The sequence below is a fragment of the Mustela putorius genome, unplaced genomic scaffold, assembly GCF_011764305.1.
Source record: "Mustela putorius furo isolate JIRA1106 unplaced genomic scaffold, ASM1176430v1.1 tig00000174_pilon_pilon_pilon, whole genome shotgun sequence".
Classification (NCBI taxonomy): domain Eukaryota; kingdom Metazoa; phylum Chordata; class Mammalia; order Carnivora; family Mustelidae; genus Mustela; species Mustela putorius.
Genome location: NW_025421304.1, coordinates 32,792,427 through 32,809,554, shown reverse-complemented (window position 1 = coordinate 32,809,554; position 17,128 = coordinate 32,792,427). Strand labels below are relative to the sequence as shown.

Sequence of the window (17,128 nt, the reverse complement as noted above, 5' to 3'; positions counted from 1 at the left end):
GCTTTTCCCTCTGCCCAACAGCTGCCGCTCCTGAACCAGGTAGGGAGCGCCTTCTGATAAGCTTTCTTTATGGGGAGCTACATCTAGGAGTGGCCTCCAGAAAGCAGCTGCAGGGTGGGGTTCTGAGCTGGACCAGGGGCCGCTGGTTGGCAGGGAGACTCCTGGCCTCTGTGCCTCTGGAACAAGGTAACCATGAAGTTGTTAAAATGTTTACCGCTGATGACCTGGGGTGCTATTTTGGCCGGAGAGAACTCACCAGGGCTTTCTGTATGTCAAAAGTTTGAAAAACCTTGAGTGAGGGAGAAAATACAAGGACCGTGAAATGGTGTGGCTGTTGCTAAGCCCAGTTAAGTTTTGGGGAAAGAAAAGGAAAAGCTGAGAGTGATTCTCGGGCAGTTAAAAGCTCGCTGAGAAAGCCGGTGTGCCTTGTTGAGAGCCCGGGAGGAGGCGCTCCCCTCTGGAGTCCGCCTGGTGAGGAAAGCTGAGGCCTGGGTCCAGGACTGAGTCACAGCGTCGCCAGGTTCCAAGGCCGGCACAGGCCTGCCGTTAGGTCAGGGCCCTGCAGACCAGCAGACACCCCGGCATCGACCCCCTCACCCCCGCCCTGAGGCTGTACCAGGCCTGGTAATAGCTGAAGGAAGCTGTTCCCCAAGGGTGCGGTAGGGCTCAGCCCGCAAGTATTCAGGGTCAAGGGGGCAGGACTTCCCCCTGGAGGAGGGAGATTTTATTGATCCGGGAGCACTCTTCTAGGGTACAGGTTTTGGGCCCCTGGCCAGGCCCCCGGGGGATGGTGCCCTTGGGCTGCCAAGATGGCTCCCAGGAGCACCGAAACCAGCCCTGGGCCACAGTCGATGAGGCAGAAATGCCAAGTGGGTCTGCGGGGTCGGGGTGGGGTGTAGGGAGAGAAGGTGCAGGAGGTGGTGCTGCAGAGGGAAGGCCCCACGTCAGGCAGAAGGCCCAGGGGCTGTCTATTCCACGGGAAGGCTCAGGAGACGTGCCCACCTGGCAGAGCTGGGGAGAATGTGCCGGGGAGAGAGCCGAAAGCAGGGCTCCTGGGCCTGGCCACTGGCCAGGGCAGGTGGAGGGAGGCGCTGCTACTGACCAGAGCTGCCGGTGACCTCGTGCTGGGACCCCTGAGGTAGCAGGTGTGTGGATTCACTCCCCCTGATGAGGGGCCTCCGGGGCCCTGCCCTGCGCAGATGTGGAGGCCCTGTCCTCCAGAGCACAACAGAGGGAGCACTACCAGGGGCCCTGCTCAGTCTGTGCAGGCAAAAGAAATCAAGGGCGATGACCCGCAGGCCGAGCTGCCTCCCAGTCTGGCGTTGTGGGCCCGAGATTGCAGCCGGCCTCCTCACCGGCCTCAGGTGCGCGCCCTGCTCCGCGCTCCCCCCACCCCACACCTCCGGCGCACCTGGGCTGCCCTGCTGTTGGAGACCCTGTCCTGCGCCGGCCTCTCCTGCATCTGGATCGTGGGTTCTGTGGGGCAGGGGTCGTTCCTCTGTGCGTGGGGCTCTGCAGAGCAGGGAGCTCACCCCAGCTGCAGCCACATCCTGTGGAGACTCAGGAATGCCCGCGCCCGGCATTTCCCGGACTCCCTTTATAGGTGAATTTCAACCAGACACGCGCGGGAGTGAAAGCCCAAGAAGGGAAAAACGAAGTCGAAGGGTGAGATCTCCAAAACACAGGAAAGCAGGGGTATGGCCGTGCAGAGGCAAGCAGCTGGCGTAGGGTTTATTTGAGGCAGCGATTCTGGAAGGGAGGCCCTGGGGAATCACCAGCTCTAGTCAGATGCTTTCTTACAACCGAGCCCTAGATCAGCCCCTGCTGTGATGCCCGGGGAGCTCCTGGCGCGGACCGTGTTAGCAGCACCGGTAGAGGCTGGCTTAGAAGTCAGGTAGAGCACGTTTAACCAACCATTACTTCATTACCGTCGAGTGAAGAGGATAGAAGCAGATCCTGCATTAATTGCACGGGCGCTCGTCTGAAATCCAGTGCGTAGCCCGGCCCCAAACTTCGAGTTCAGCCGTGAAAGTGGCTTGGGGATCTCCGAGGCCCTGGCAATCCCTTCAGAGACTGAGGCACTGTCGTGGAATATCTTAACATCTTGGGCCATCGACAAGGCCTCTGACACAGTAGTATGGCATCAGCTTGTAGCCACGTGTGCAGAAGTGGGGAGGAGGGGAGTGTCCTTTAGAATTGCTTGCAGGGGGACACCGCCTAAAAAGAGATTCAGTCCCTTTGCTGCCCAGATGCGTGGCGTGCTTGGCCTGAGCCCCGCCAGCTGGGCTCTCCAGCGTTCCTGGTGTTTCCATCCTGTGGTGCAGTGGCGGGTGGGAGCTGTCGTGTTCCAGCATCGCGTCTGTGCGATGCTGAAGCCCTGGGTCTACCAGTAACCCTAACCCCCAGGCTGTGCGCAGCCCGAGGTCGAGCACCCCCACCTCCAAAACCTCGTCTGTTGAGCCCACTGGTGGGTCCCCAGAGAGGGTTTCTGTTGCCTGAAAACTAGCCGGGAGTTTAGCTTCATGAGGCAGCCCTCGCGGAGAGCGACTGGTGGGTATGTGGCTGCTTTTGGAGCGTCCCCACTGTCGCCAGGACTCCCCGGGAAGTCCTCTCCCACCAACCTGATGGGATCCCGACCTGGGCACGGGGATTCAGGGATGCGGGCCTCAAGCTGGGCTGTGTGCCTTGCTGAGCTCACCAGTGTGAACTGGAGGGTGAGCTGCTGGGAAAATCCTACAGAAGTGAGGCGTGGGATCAGGACAAAGTAATGAGGACAGACACCTGGAAGGTGCAGGTGTGACGACTGCCAGAAATGACACGAAGTGGAACTGGGTTGGGGGGGGTGTTCTGTAACACTTGGTGTGTGGGTGCATGGGGTGTGAAGGCCCAGCGGGCAAGAAGCGAGCAGGAGGGTGTCTTGAAGACGCTAGCCGCCTGGGGGCGGTAGTGAGTCCCTGGGAGCGCTGTGGTAGAGCATCCATGCTGAGTCTCCGGAGAGCTGGAGGGGGCACCCTGGTCAGGTGGTCCCAGGGGACAGGGCTAACAAGGAGCTGGCCTGCTTTGAGGAGGAGCTGTGGGTGGGGGGAGTCCCCGAGGGGAGCCCTGGGGAAGCATCAGGGGCATCGCTGGCCCCTCTGGAAGGCCCAGCAGAGGGCGGCAGGGGCCAGGGAGGGCGGTCTGTTGGCAGGCGGGTGGGGGCGGGGAGGTCTCCCCAGGACCGTGTCCCCAGCAGGATAGTGTCCATGGTCTGATCAGGGAGCAGAGAACGTACTGGTCTGTCCCCAGCTTGGCTGCGGCAGTGGAAGGGGGGAGTCCCGAGCCCAGGGCTGTTCAGGCACGAATCCCCCTGCGACCTGAGCTTGTGTGAGTCCCTTCGCGCGCACTGGGAAGGGTGGGCGCTGGCTGGAGGGAGGGGTCCAAGGTTTTGCCGCGAATGGCCTCAGTGGAGCGGTTAGTGTGTGGGACGAATGGCGGTGGGAACTGGGGCCGGCGCTGACTGCTTCCCTGTGCGGGCGGCCCAGGTGGGCTGGTCTCTGTGAGGACTCGTCCCTTGGCTCTTGGTCAGACCAGACCACAAGGTCGGTCTGTGGAGTGTGGACCGCAGAAGGCCCGTCTCGCCATCTCCTCAAGGGCAGGGCCAGCAGCTACAGGTTCTACCTGTTGGCTGGGCCGGAGCGCCGTGGTCCCCAGCCAGCTGCTTGCGTGTGACGGTGCTGTCACCGTCAGTGAAGAAGACACCCGTCCACGGCAGACAGTTGGTCCCAAGGGGCGCCCTGAGGAAACAGCAGCAGAAAGAGGAAGCGGGGTGTCACTCTCACTTCTCAGCTCTCAGGCAAGGGAAAGGCCTTTGACGCCAGGGTCAGCCCCCCGTGAAGCCCCCCTTCCACCCTTCAGGCATTCGAGCCGGGCAGAGCTTCTGCAGGCGCCCGTCTCTAACCTCAGCCAGGGCGGGGACTTGTTCAGAGTGGGTGGGGCTGGGTAGGGCCTTGGATTCTCAAAGAGCCCAGTAGGATTCTAGAACCTGGTGCTCAAGGGCCATAGATTGTGCTGGCGCTGGGGGAGGGCATTTAGGCATCAACCCCGTAGGAAGCCAGGTAGACGGGTGTTTGCTGCAGACTCCGAGGACTTGTGTGGGGCTAACGGTGAGGGGTGCTGGCCTGCAAGTGCGAGGGGCGGACATGCGCGTGGCTGCGTCTGGAGGGTTGGAGAGCGTGTCCTCTGGAGCGCGAGAAGGCCAAGCAGGTGTCCTGCCTGTTTGAGTGGGTGGTTTAAGGGCCAGTGAGGCCTGTGTGACGCTTGGGGGCTTCTCAGTCCTTAGAGAATCAGGTGATGCCCAGAGACGGCACAGATGGGCTGGGCCGTGGAGCGCGTGTGGGGTAGGTGGCCTGTGCGGGGGTGCGATGCTGCCAGGACCGCCTCCCCAGAGGGACCCCTCGGCATGAAGTCCCCCCTGGAGTGCCCCAAGCAATACTTTTTACTGTGAGGTGTTTGAATCCTGGTGGAGGTTACGTGTCATTGTAGGGCTGTTGAAATATCCCGTCGTGGGGGCGCCTGGGTGGCTCAGGGAGTCTGGCGTCGGACTCTTGATTTCAGCTCGGGGCAGGATCTCAGGGTCGTGAGATCGAGCCCCTTGTTGGACTCCACACTAGGTATGGAGCCTATTTAAGAGTCTCTCTCTCCCTTCTTCTCTCCATCCCCCACTTGCTCTCTGTCTAAAAAATGAAAAAACACATCCCCTCGGGAACTGCCTAAAAGCGGCCCCTTCCGGGGCAACTGGGTGGCTCAGTGGGTTAAAGCCTCTGCCTTCGGCTCAGGACATGATCCCAGGGCCCTGGGATCGAGCCCTGCATCAGGCTCTCTGCTCAGCGGGGAGCCTGTCCCCCCACCCCCACCCCCATCCCCGCCGCCTGCCTCTCCGCCTACTTGTGATCTCTGTCTGCCAAATAAATAAGTAAATAAATCTTAAAAGAGGGGGGGGCTTCCAAAGTGAAACCAGATTGGGCCTGGAGTTCCTCTGGGAGAACATGTAGAACATGCTTGCCACGTCAGTGACTGCAAGGGACGCTCCTTGCATCTGCCCTGTGTGCTCAGTCAGTTCTTTGAGAACAGCCGTCAGAGCCTCGGGGGAACCCAGTCCGGGGTGAGGCGCCGTCATTGGTGACCGGCTTGTGTGCTGGCCACATGGGGCCGTTTCAGCGGGAGAGGGTGGGCTCCTGTCACCGCAGCCAGTGTAATTCCATACTCCGCAGGGCTTTCTGTCCTCACCGGGCGAGGAAGAGTCGCTGGCCTCCACATGGCGAGTCCCACCAGCAAGGCCAAGAGCTTGGGCTTGTTCCCTGCGTGGGGGTGGTGTGGACGCGCCCATGCCTGGGAAGACCTAGCCGGGACCACCCCCGGGAACCTGAGGTCCGTGTCCGAGTGGTTACATCTCAGGGGTCCGTATACCTGTGAGTTTCACTGGTGATGCCTTGTGGGTACAAGGAGTTCCCCTCAGAGAATTTAGAGGGATTTCCTCAGATGATATTGACATTGAGCCCAAACGGACTGCATATATATATATTTTTTAAAGATGTTATTTATTTATTTGACAGAGATCACAAGCAGGCAGAGAGGCAGGCAGAGAGAGAAAGAGGGAAGCAGGCTCCCTGCTGAGCAGAGAGCCCGATGCGGGGCTCGATCCCAGGACCCTGAGATCATGACCTGAGCCGAAGGCAGCGGCTTAACCCACTGAGCCACCCAGGCACCCCTGCGTATTTTTTTTTAAGATTTTTATTTATTTGACACACAGAGAGATCACAAGTAGGCAGAGAGGCAGGCAGAAAGAGAGAAGGAAGCAGGCTCCCTGCTGAGCAGAGAGCAGAGAGTCTGATGCGGGACTCGATCCCAGGACCCTGAGATCATGACCTGAGCCGAAGGCAGAGGCTTAACCCACTGAGCCACCCAGGCGCCCCCGGACTGCGTGTTTTTATTTTCTCGGTGGGTCACCAGATGGAATAGGAACGATTCTCTCCGGGAAGTGGGGCAGGCCCACTGGGGGCTGCCCGTGTCTTAGGGTAGGTGCTTAGGTGACTGCCAATCCCGGAGGTTAGTGAAGGGGGCAGAGCCGGGACGGGCTCGGGGTCACGGGGGCAGCGTGTGGCAGGACACGGTGGGCAGCAGAGGGGCTGTAGCTGGGGGCATGCCAGTTTCAGGGCCTGGCGTCTGGAGAGCGGCTGTCCAGAGCAAGTGGCCAGGAACCTTGAGTTTTCGTGACTCCCAAGAAAGGTTTACCGTTCGGCTTACCTTAGTGGGCGGAATTGGACCACAGGTTTACTGGAAAGAAGCGGGCAGCCTTTTCTGTTGAAGGAAATTTTTGGCGGGGTGACCGTTCCGGGGTGGGAGGAGCGGAGGGACGTGGGTCGGGAGGATCTGTGTGTCCGGGGTGGGGGGCTTCTCCCCCGTGTCTAGGAACCGCGTCCGAGCCCTGCAGGGCCTTGGTTTTAGCGATCCCAGTCAACTTAATAACTGTGCCCTGTGATTAGGGGGTGGACCTTGCCAGAAGAATTCCTCTCCACTCTGGGCGAGGTGAGCCTCTTCAGGGTTGGACATGAAGAAGGGGTCATCTGGGTCACTATGGTCCCGTGAAGGGTAAACCCAGTTGTGGTACTGTGACGTATAATAAATACATCCCTGGTCTTTGTCCCTGTCACTGTGCAGACCTCCTACAACCAGGGCCGTGTCCTAAGTGGTGAGAGCCCTAGAGGCATCTTTGGTTAGGTTAACGGGGGACTTTTGGAAGCCCTTTAAGGATGGGGCGGCAGGTTTCCAGTGGAGCCAATCATGGGATGAAAGGGTTGGCACTTTGAGTCGCACGCCCTGACCCTTGGGGACAGGAGAGGGGCTGGAGATGGGGTTCAGTCACCGGTGGGCGATGATTTAATCGGTCGTGCCCATGTAATGGAGTCTCCACAGAAGCCCGGAAGAACTAAGTTGGGGGTCTCGGGGTTGGAGAACAGGCGAAGATTCAGGAGCGTGCGGCCCCCTGAGAGCACGGATGCTGGGGCCCGTCTGCCACGACCCTGCCCCCTGCCTTCCGTCTGGCTGTTCCGGCTTACATCTTTTTACAGTAAGAAAGTAACCTAGTGAGGAAACGGGTTTCTTGAATTCTGAGCTGCTCCGGCGAATGAACTGGGCACAAGGGAGGGCTCCGGTGTATGGCGAGTCCGTCGGAGGCCCGTGGGGGGCAACCCGACCTGGTGACCGTGTCCGGAGTGGGGGAGGGGTGCCCGTGTCATCTGTGGGGCTGAGCCCTGTCGCTTCGGACGGGTGGGTTACAACCCCGGGAGCTCTCCGGGTGAGATCTGAAACCAGCTTCTGTGGCGGGGGGTGTGGGGAGGAAGAGGTGGACCCCTGAGGCCTGGTAGACCACAGGTTTCGTGAGGAGGGGCTTCCATGAAGGCTCTCGTGGGCCGCTGCCCCAGGAGCAGATCTCCACACCCGCCGTCCAGAACCTCATGTTCACAGAGAGGTGTCAGTGGGGTTCAGTCACGTGTACCGTCCAGGTGGCCTCGAACACATTAATCTCTCAAGGCTTCATCCTCGCAGGGGCTCCTGGGACAGGGACAGTGGGGAACATGCATTCCCAGGTCGGGGGAGGGGCGGGAGCCTCTGGCAGACTGGGTCTAGTTGGTGGCTCAGTCGTGGGCCTGTCTTCTCGACGATCTCCTCCAACAGGGGTCGGATGCCCTCCTGGGGAGGTGGTGTCCCACGTGAACCGAAAGGACACGGCTGCCCCCGTCCCGACACACGAGGGAACAGCCGAGGGAACACCCGGCTGGGCGGCCTGGATAAAAGGCCCTGTGAGGTGTGTCCGTCCTGAGAAGGGGGACCGCTCACTCCCCTTACAAATACCAGGTGGGGCACCCCAGATGAAGTAGGCAAGCCCTGTGGGATTTGCTCTGGGGTAACTGGGATCTTCAGCCACTGAATGGGCCCATTACCCAGATTCTAGCTGAGAGGAGCGGGCGCCTTTAACTCGTGTAACTTCACTGTTAGAAAACTGAAGAGCAGTTCTAGAAGCTTCTCAGATGTGCCGGGGGCAGGGTGGATAGGGAAAGGAGCCTTTTCGGGGACTCCTTGACACAGGAGCCCATGCGCTGTGCTGGCAAAACCTATGGGCGAAGTCTTACTAGGGGCCGAGCTTAGATCGGGGCGCTGTGGAGGCCAGCCCGATCCCACATAAGCAGTTGATTGAACCCTTGGTGAACAGGAGGAGGTGACTCTGGGTAATGATGTGCTAGAAACCGGAGTCCTGTGGCCACACGCTCTCTGCACCGTAGCCCCGTGTCCCTCCTGGGAGCAGTGAGGGCTCGTGGCCACCAACGGTAAGACTCCGAGGATGGAACCCAGAGGCCCACAGCCTCCGCGGCTCCGGCCATGCAGAGAACACAACAAGCTTGGCGCGCCTGGCTGGCTCAGTCCACGGAGTGGAGCCGGTGACTCTTGATCTCAGGGTTGGGAGTTCAAGCCCCACGTTGGCTGTAGAGAGGACTTAAAACCTTGAAACAAAACAAACAACCAAAAAAGAAAGGTCAAAAGAAAACAACAGGCTAAAGGAGGCTAGTCCTCGGTGACTGGTCTTGCAAAAGCTTTCCTCTCTTCCTCTTGGAAAGGAGCCCACTGCTGTCTGCCTGCGTGTGGGAAGGATCTCGATTTATGTTCACTGAGCTGCCCCTGGTTATGTGATGTCGCCGGTGCTCAGTGATGCGGTCACAGGGATGCGAACTGATGCAGGTGTGCAGTGTACTAACCTGCTACATCGATGATGGGAAAGACTGGAAAACGCAGGTCAGGCTGGGACTCATTTGAATGTGACAGTGGTGCACGTGACCCACTCGTCCTGGGTCATAAATCCAGGAAGGGGCCAAGGTCTTCTCAAGCTGTGAAATTCTCAGGGAAAACGCAGGCAGGAGCCACTCGGGATATCAAGCCAGCAACTTACAGTGTCACTGCCCGTGCCTGGGACCAACAAGAAGCTGGTGTTGGGTTAGCTGATTCAGATTTTGGAGAATGCACCCTCCCTGGGGATTTGCTCACTCCCGTCTCTAAACCCACAAAAAGGTTGTGTTTGAGTGGGGACCTGCGCGAAGGCAGGCCGTGTCTGAACTACAAAAGGCGAAGCCCTCCCCGTGCCTTTGGACCATGTCATCCCCACTCACAGGAGATGTGGAGGTGTCTGCCACCTGTACTCCAGACGGGGGCTTAAAGCAAAAGCCCATGAGAGCCTCTGTAGAGAGCAAGATGGAGTCACTCATGTCAAGCGGGCAAAGGGCGTTGGAGCCATGGCCAGGTTTCCCCGAAGCCAGCACGGACCGGCAGGACTACGGACTGATAGTCCATGAGGCCGTGTGAACCCGAAAGAACTGAGAGGCCAATCACTAGCCCCAGGAGACCTGCAGGGGCCCAAGGCTGATCACACCCCGCTAGAAAGCGAGGACTTCGGCAACAAGCTGTCAGACTCTCCACACGGTGACCGTTTTGCGTCTGGCCACGTTAGGAAGGCAAGATGCCACCAGATGTCTGCCCGACTGATCCTGTATGCAGCCTCACTGCTCGGCGTTGAGCAGAGTAAGCGGTAAGTTCAGAGCCGCCGAGGCCTCCTGTCAGCTGGTCCCAGACGGACCTCACGTTCGCTTCCTGAGCTTCTTACCCTGGTTGTATCTTTGTGTTGTGAGTTTGTGTTTCTGGACTTTGCCTTGTGGGGCACAAAGGGAGCCAAGTTAAATGCGTGTGAAATGTCGTTGAGTTGGGAATCCTGAAACTGCTGGACAGTTGTGTTAACCTTGCATTAGGATTGAATAAAGTCGTCTTTGTGGAAAGACACCACTCGCATAGGTGCTTTTCTGGGACAGCCTCCCCGCAGTGACCGGGGGTTTTGGGACCAGACCAGCGGGTGCGGATGTTGCTGATGGGGTATACCAGAGAGCGACAGGTATTAGCCTGCTGCTGCGGACTGATTGGGAGATTTCCAGGACATAAAATAACTGTGAAAGGTGAGATTCTCCTAATGTCTTGGGTGATGGCAGAGAACCACACTCTGCCCAGAAGATTCCATAAGAACGTGGACATCATACGGGAGCACACTGGATCCACAAGCAGGAGCCTCTTTTTCTCTCGGACAGCCTTTGGGGCCATGCAAGGAGCCACCAGAACCACGTGTCCCGTGCACCGGGCTCTAGGAACGGCTCACCTCTCACCAACAAAGCGCTGCTTGGTTTACGACGGGGGGCGCCCAGGTGAATGGACAGCACCCTGTCCGGAAGCTGCTTGCAGTCCAGGCCAGCACAGTGGCCCTCCGGAACGTCCCTTCCAAAGGGGTAAAAATGGGAGATAAATGGAGAGAAGGAAAAAATAGTAGCGTGGGCCGAGGATTGAATACGTGGGTTATGTGACGAGGGAAATAAAATACTACAGTCACATCCTGAAAGAGGCTCCCAGCAAGAGGACGTAGGTCTCTTACCGGACCACCCCAGAGGCATGAAAGGGTGGTGTAGCCTTGCGACCACTCCTGCTTTGGGAAGCCGAGGGCCCTGCACGGTAACCTGCGGGTGTGAGTGACCTCGTCAGCCGAGATGCTGTCACAGGATGGCGTGGCCCGGGAGCTTACCAGGACTGGACGGGATGCTAGGAAGATGCCAGTAACTTCTGATTTCTAAGACTGTTTTGCTCTAAGGGATCCACCTCTGAGAAGGGGATGGGCTGTGATGTGGTGATTTATGATAAATGTGTATTTGGCTCTTGTCCCCATTTCTGGCATAGAGCTACTGAAATCCTTGGAACTTCCTAAGTGATAAGAGGGGTAAAGATGTCTTTTGTTACGTTAATGAGCTGACTTTTGGAACTCTCCTAAGGGGGTGGGGGGCTGGTTGCCAGTGGAGCCAACCCAGCGACTAAAGGGTTGGGACTTTGAGTCCCACCCCTTGTCCTTCAGGGAGAGGAGAGAACCTGGACACTGAGTTCAGTCACTGACCGTCAGTGATTGGATCAGTCCTGCCGTGTAAGGAAGCCTTCATAAACACGCACTGTAAGGGCCTATTTAGCCAGAGCAATTCCATCTTGGTTAAACAGTGATTTTGTTGGTTATGCAGTAAAACTTACACTGACCCTGCCGCCCCCAGGGGAACTTACTTAAAAGCAAGTAGGGGAAACAGAGCCCAGAGTACAAGGACGAGTCAGGCCAGGTGGAGACCTCCAGTCAGTGCGGCGCGCATACTGTCCCCCTATCTACCAAGGAGTGTGGGCCCCGCCTTTTGGGCGCCAGTTCTGACCAAGGCGATAGGCCAGTTCAAATAGCTACTGTGGGGTGAATTGTAGTTCAGTTGGCCACCCGTGTGGGACCTCGCATGACTGTGCAGCTTTCTCTGTGTGTTGCAGTCTCATTGGCCACCCGTGTGTGGCCAGGCTCAACCACATGGCCTTTGCTCTATAAAAGATAGTCTGTGAGGCTTGGGAGGGTCGCTCTCTCCATAAGGGACGGCCCCACCGGTAGGTTTGATTCTCGATGCTTGGCGCGAAATAAAGCTTTGCTTGACTTTTGCTCTTTATCTGTCTCGCTCCTTTGATCATGGACCCAAAAGCACAAGGAGTTTAGGACTGACATTTAACCTGTGGAATCTGATGTGATCTCTAAGTGAGTAGCGTCAGAACTGAGCTGAGTCTTATGTCTTAGGGCACCCCGTGGGTGTCCGAGAATCGCTTGTGGGCGTGGGGGAACCCCTCTCGCACACACGCAGTGGGACCAGGCGTGGGCCCTTCTACCAATGGAGCAGCAAAGGCTGCTGCCTTTGCACAGCTCGTCCATGTTTTCCATTCGCTGTGAGCCTTAGCTGTCATCGCGGGGACCGAGGGGCGGGCACAGCACGCGGCAGTACGCGTCCGAGCGAGGAGAGGCAGGGCCCTGGCACGCGTGGGTGGCTCCGCGGCCTTTGCCTGCCCTTCCCCGCCTTCCCCACCACCGCAGGTCTCTAACGCCGCTGGCTTTCCCTTTGGCAGCGGGGGTGCCTTGTGAGGTACGTTGCTTGGTTCTGCCCCAGTCAGTCGAGAGCCGAGGGGCGCCGGGTCTGTGGCGTCTCAGGGGAAGCAAGCCTGTGGCCTGGACGGATCTCTGAGCGGGTTATGGATATCAGCATTGTAGGGTCTCCGGAGACACTGGCCGGTAAAAGCGTTAGAGCAGCCGTGAGTCATAATGCAGAACTCAGTCCCCAAACCTGGGACAGCCCGTCAATTGCCTTCTCTCTGTCCTTCTGCATAAAATCTTAAAGGTTTGAGTTTCAGTTAAGATAGTTTCTGATCCCAGTTTCTACTTGGTGATTTTCTCCTGTTACCCTCATCTTGTGTTGTTGCTGGAAAAATGTGTGGGTGATATTCCTGTGTACCTTCTTCCAAGGCAGCCCGTTCCCTTTCTAGGAACCCCCTGGGATTGGGGTCTGCCTCTGGTTACAGCCCCTGGACTTCTGGCACATTCATGCCGGATGCGGGGCAGTGGGTTCGCCAAGGCACTGGGCAACACCCAGGAACCTTCCACAGAGGAGTTCCCTTTGCCAGGGGACTGATGCACCCCTCAGGGTGTTTAGGAAATGCTGGTTGCGTGCGTTTCGGGATGATGGGGTTTTGGAATGTAGGTGAGGTCTGGAGCCGAAGGCCAAGAAGGAATTCTTGAAACCTCTCTGTGGGCAGCTGGTTTGGGAGGTGCGGCTGATGATGTATTTGGGAGTCGGGGGGAGGTAAGGAAAAGGGAGGGTTTCTAAAGGACTTTTGTATGTTAGAGAAGACTCTTGGGATACCCTGGGCCTTGCAATTGTCAGGTTCAGGTGGTTTTTCTTCCAGTAAGGCATTAACAGTGAGACAGTCAGGAGCTTCCTGGAGGAACACAACACTCCGCCCGCTTCGAGTGGCTGTCAGTGGGCTGCAGGTTCTGAGAACATTTAATTGTGTTTACATTTCCTTCTGGAAGCTCAGTTATTGATAGAAATGCTTTGTTCTTGTAAATTGCTAAGGCTTTTTTTTTTTTTTTTTAAAGATTTTATTTATTTATTTGACAGAGATCACAAGTAGGCAGAGAGGCAGGCAGAGAGAGAGGAGGAAGCAGGCTCCCTGCTAGCAGAGAGCCCGATGCAGTGCTCAATCCCAGGACCCTGGGATCTTGACCCAAGCTCAAGGCAGAGGCCCACTGAGCCACCCAGGCGCCCTAATTGCTAAGGCTTTTGTTAAACTGAGACTCCTGTCTTGCGGGATTGTAGTCTCTATAGATTAACTATTTGTTTTTCCTTTAGGGCATCCAGGAGTGCCTGAGGAATGTCACAGATGTCCCCTGGAGGTGGGGGTTGAGGGGTGTCTGCTTCGGCCTTTCCTCAGCCTTCTGCTCCCTTATCGGGAACATTTATATTTGTCCCTTTTTTTTTTTAAAGACCAGACTTTTTTTTTTTTTTTTTAAGATTTTTATTTATTTGTTAGAGAGAGATATACAGAGAGTGAGCACAGGCAGACAGAGTGGCAGGCTAGAGGCAGAGGGAGAAGCAGGCTCCCTGCCGAGCAAGGAGCCCGATGCGGGACTCGATCCCAGGACCCTGAGATCACGACCTGAGCCGAAGACAGCAGCTTAACCCACTGAGCCACCCAGGCGCCCTATATTTGTCCCTTTTTAAAGTGACATCCCACCAGGGACTGAACGAACCCACGATATCCCGTGGGGCCCGGGGACTCAGAATGACACGGGGGCGGGAGCAGGTGACTCTTCAGTGAGCTAACGTGCAGGGAGCGAACGGCCGCGTGCTGCCCAGAGCACGGCCGGCGATCGGCGCCGAGTTCCCAGCCCGGCTGCTGCTGTCCGCCGGCGGCCGCTGGTGCTGCTATTTGTTGTTGGCGTCTGAAGTGTCTCACCTCCTCGGGTCGCAGGCGGCCGTTAAGCATCCTCAGCAGCTTGACCCATCTGGTCATGTTTGTCCACCTGCCGTCACCCACCCACCCTCTGGATGGCCTGTTCCGTCAACGACCATTCGTCCCAGCAGGGACCCTCGGGACCCTCGGCTGCCCTCCTTGCCCAGACCCGGCCCTTCGTCCTGTGCCCGCCCTCGGGCCGGAGCCAGTCCCCGGCCCACCCGCAGCCCGACGCTTGCCGCTAACAGAGTCCGGCGCTGTTTTTCAACATTGCGGTGTCTGTTGTCCCGAGCAAAGTGATGAGGCCACCGTCCCACAGGCCTCCTGCTACCCTGAATCACATACTGCCCAGCACAAGCGTTCTTCCCCGTCTTGGTCTCTGCCACGTCACTTTGAAAGGCGGCAGCCCCGGCGCCGTCCTGGCCTCTCCTCACTTGGCGCACTGCCCTCCCGCACTGCCCTCCCGCACTGCCCTCCCGCACTGCCCTCCCGCACTGCCCTCCCGCACTGCCCTCCCGCACTGCCCTCCCGCACTCCCCGCAGCGGCTCCGCGCCTGCATGGACACCAGCCTCCGAGAACTCCCGGTCCCACGTTCAGCCTCGACCTGGTGGAGGAAGCGCTCAGGTCTGGCCTGTCTCTGATCACCTGGACGGTTACTCTAAATGTTTTTTGGGGTGTGGAATTGTGGGGTTTTGAGGTAAGAACGGGTAATTCTCAGGAGTCTGGGTGGGCTGGAGGAAGAGGAATGGTTCAAACACCAGCAGACATTAGGAAGAGATCTGGGCAGGGGCGGTTCCCCGGGTGGCTCAGTCCTTGAGCATCTGCCTTTGGCTGGGGTCATGACCCGAGTCCTGGGATCCTGGAATCGCCTGCACTGGGCTCTCTGCTCCGCCGGAAGCCTGCCTCTCCCTCTCCCCCTGCTTGTGTTGCCTTTCTTGCTGTGTCTCTGTCCAATAAATGAGTAAAATCTCAAAAAAAAAAAAAAAATCTAGGAAAGCAAGAATTTAAGTGAACTTGAGTTTGTAAGAGGACTTCTCACTGATGGCCACCAGTAATAGAGAAAGCATTTGGTTGCTATTTGAAATTTTGTTGAAAGCCATTGAAGGGGGCCATGACCTGGCAGAACTTCGTCTCCTAGGGTTTTCCTGTTAAGTGGCGGGTTTCTGTTTCTGGGCACCTACCCCAATGCCCCTCCCAGTTAGGATCAAGCTCACTCTTTAAAAAGCAGATGATGCTCTTCCTTACTTGAGGTTCCCTGTGGCTTCTGGTTTTTCTCACCAGGGCAGGCCCAGCCCATACCTGTGTCTCCACCCTCCTGCAGCTCGGCTCGGCCGGCAGGCTCTTGTTCCCACTGTGTCCCTGGCGGGCCACAGATGCCTGCTGCCTCGTTGGTGCTCAAAATGTCTTTTGGAGTGAGTGCATGTCCCCGCGTCCACCGTCAGTGTCCCCACCTGTGGTCCGGGCTTCTCACGGGGGGTTATGCTCCCTTCCCTTTCCGGTAACTGAAGTCCTCAGTCCCCATCTCTGGATTCTTTCACGAGTCCCAGTAGCCCCGAGAGGTGTGTTTCGGTTGGTTGTATTTTGGTTAACATTCGGACAGTCCTTATAAAACGGAGAAAGGTAGATTGTCCTTAATTCAAACCTATCACATACAATCCAGCGTGTACGTCTGAGCTGGAAGAGCAGCCTCTCGGGACAGAAGAGTCAGACGGAGGATGAAGGTCACCAACGCTGCGCTGAGATCTGGAGCACCGGAGCAGGGTCCCAGACCGTTCTCCTGACGGGCTCGGCAGGATGAGCTGCGGGAGTTTTTGCCTTCAGAATCCCCGGAGTACGGACCTAGCCAAGGCGGAAGAGGGAAGTGGAGAGCAGGTGCCAAGAGTCCACTCTCCTCAGGCCGGCTGGATTTGATGGGACAATCCAGGTAAGGATCTGAGTCAAGAAACATTCTAGCCAAACGAGGCCCAGGTTCCTGACGTCCAGACCAGCTGTCTGGTTGGGAGAGGGGCTCTGTGTCATCGTGCAGCCACAGAGAACGAAGACAGAGTGGGGGACGGGGGGGGCCTGGAATGAAACCTCTAGCTGCGTTCCACAAAGTCACCTGCCCCAACCCTGAGGACCCACGGCATCTCACATGGCCATGGTTTTGCAAGCTGTGCCTCAGCCTCTCACCCTGCAGTTTCCTCCGACCTACAACCCCCCACCATCCCTCGACTTCAGAGTAGAGAGATGCCAATCAAATTTATCCATGCCAGCTTTATGCAACATGATCCCCAACTTTAAATTTATAAAGCATTAAACAATGGGGAGAAGTGTAAGTATCTAAGCATTTTAGTTATGAAAAGGTTATCTGTGGAAATAGAAGAGTCTTCCTTTGGCTCAGGCCATGATTCCAGGGCCCTGGGATCAAGTCTCACATTGGGTTCCCTGCTTGGGGAGTCTGCTTCTCCCTTTCCCTCTGCTTGCTGCTCCCCCTGCTGTGCTGTCAAATTAAAAAAAAACAAAACAAACAAACAAAAAAAACCTTAAAAAAAAATCAAATGGAATAAAGACAGGTAATGGGGTCAAGTGCAGTGGGCATGGGTGTTGGGAGTCAGATAGGCAGAGGTCAGAATCTGGAGACCCCTGTGGGCTGGGTTTTGCTGTGCAAAGCGCACTGCCTCTTGGCCTACTGTCCCCAGCATCCTGCAAGACTGAAATGCGGCTCTATGCCCAGGCTGTAAGAACCTGTTTCAGGAGAAGTTTCATCTAAAACCACTTTGATTTCTGAGGATTACAAGGGAATTTTTTTCTCTAATCTGGATTTCTAGGACCTTGGGAGCAAAGAGCCCACGAGAGGACAGTCACCCCAGCGGTTACCTTTGCATTTGTAAAGGTAGTTATGTTTTCTCAAAGCATTTGCAACTTGCTGATTTGTGATAATGACCTTGGCTTCCCTGAAAATTTTTCATGGGTTTTTCCTTTTCATTTTTTTTTTTTTTTGTATTAAATGTTTCCTTGTGTGAACAATGAATGTCAAATATGTGTTATCATGGTGAACATAGGCTCAAGCATACCCTACAGCTATGAAAGCTAGAGCTGTTTATAAAGTACGAGAACCTGCCTCATGTTGTGTTAACTAATGTTAATTATGAATAATGATTTAACTGTGTTACAAGTGAGTTACGGTGTTTTAGTATAAATGAGTTAATTCAGGGACCAAGGAATGCATGA

General features: G+C 56.7%; 1 long non-coding RNA gene across 1 annotated transcript; it reads left to right on the top strand.

The window, feature by feature from the left end:
• The first annotated feature begins 4,004 nt into the window (after positions 1 to 4,004).
• Positions 4,005 to 17,027, top strand: LOC101693376. The gene is made up of 3 exons (XR_001179724.2): positions 4,005 to 4,142; positions 15,576 to 15,839; positions 16,726 to 17,027. It is a non-coding gene; the product is annotated as an uncharacterized LOC101693376 (long non-coding RNA).
• The last annotated feature ends 101 nt before the right edge of the window (positions 17,028 to 17,128 follow it).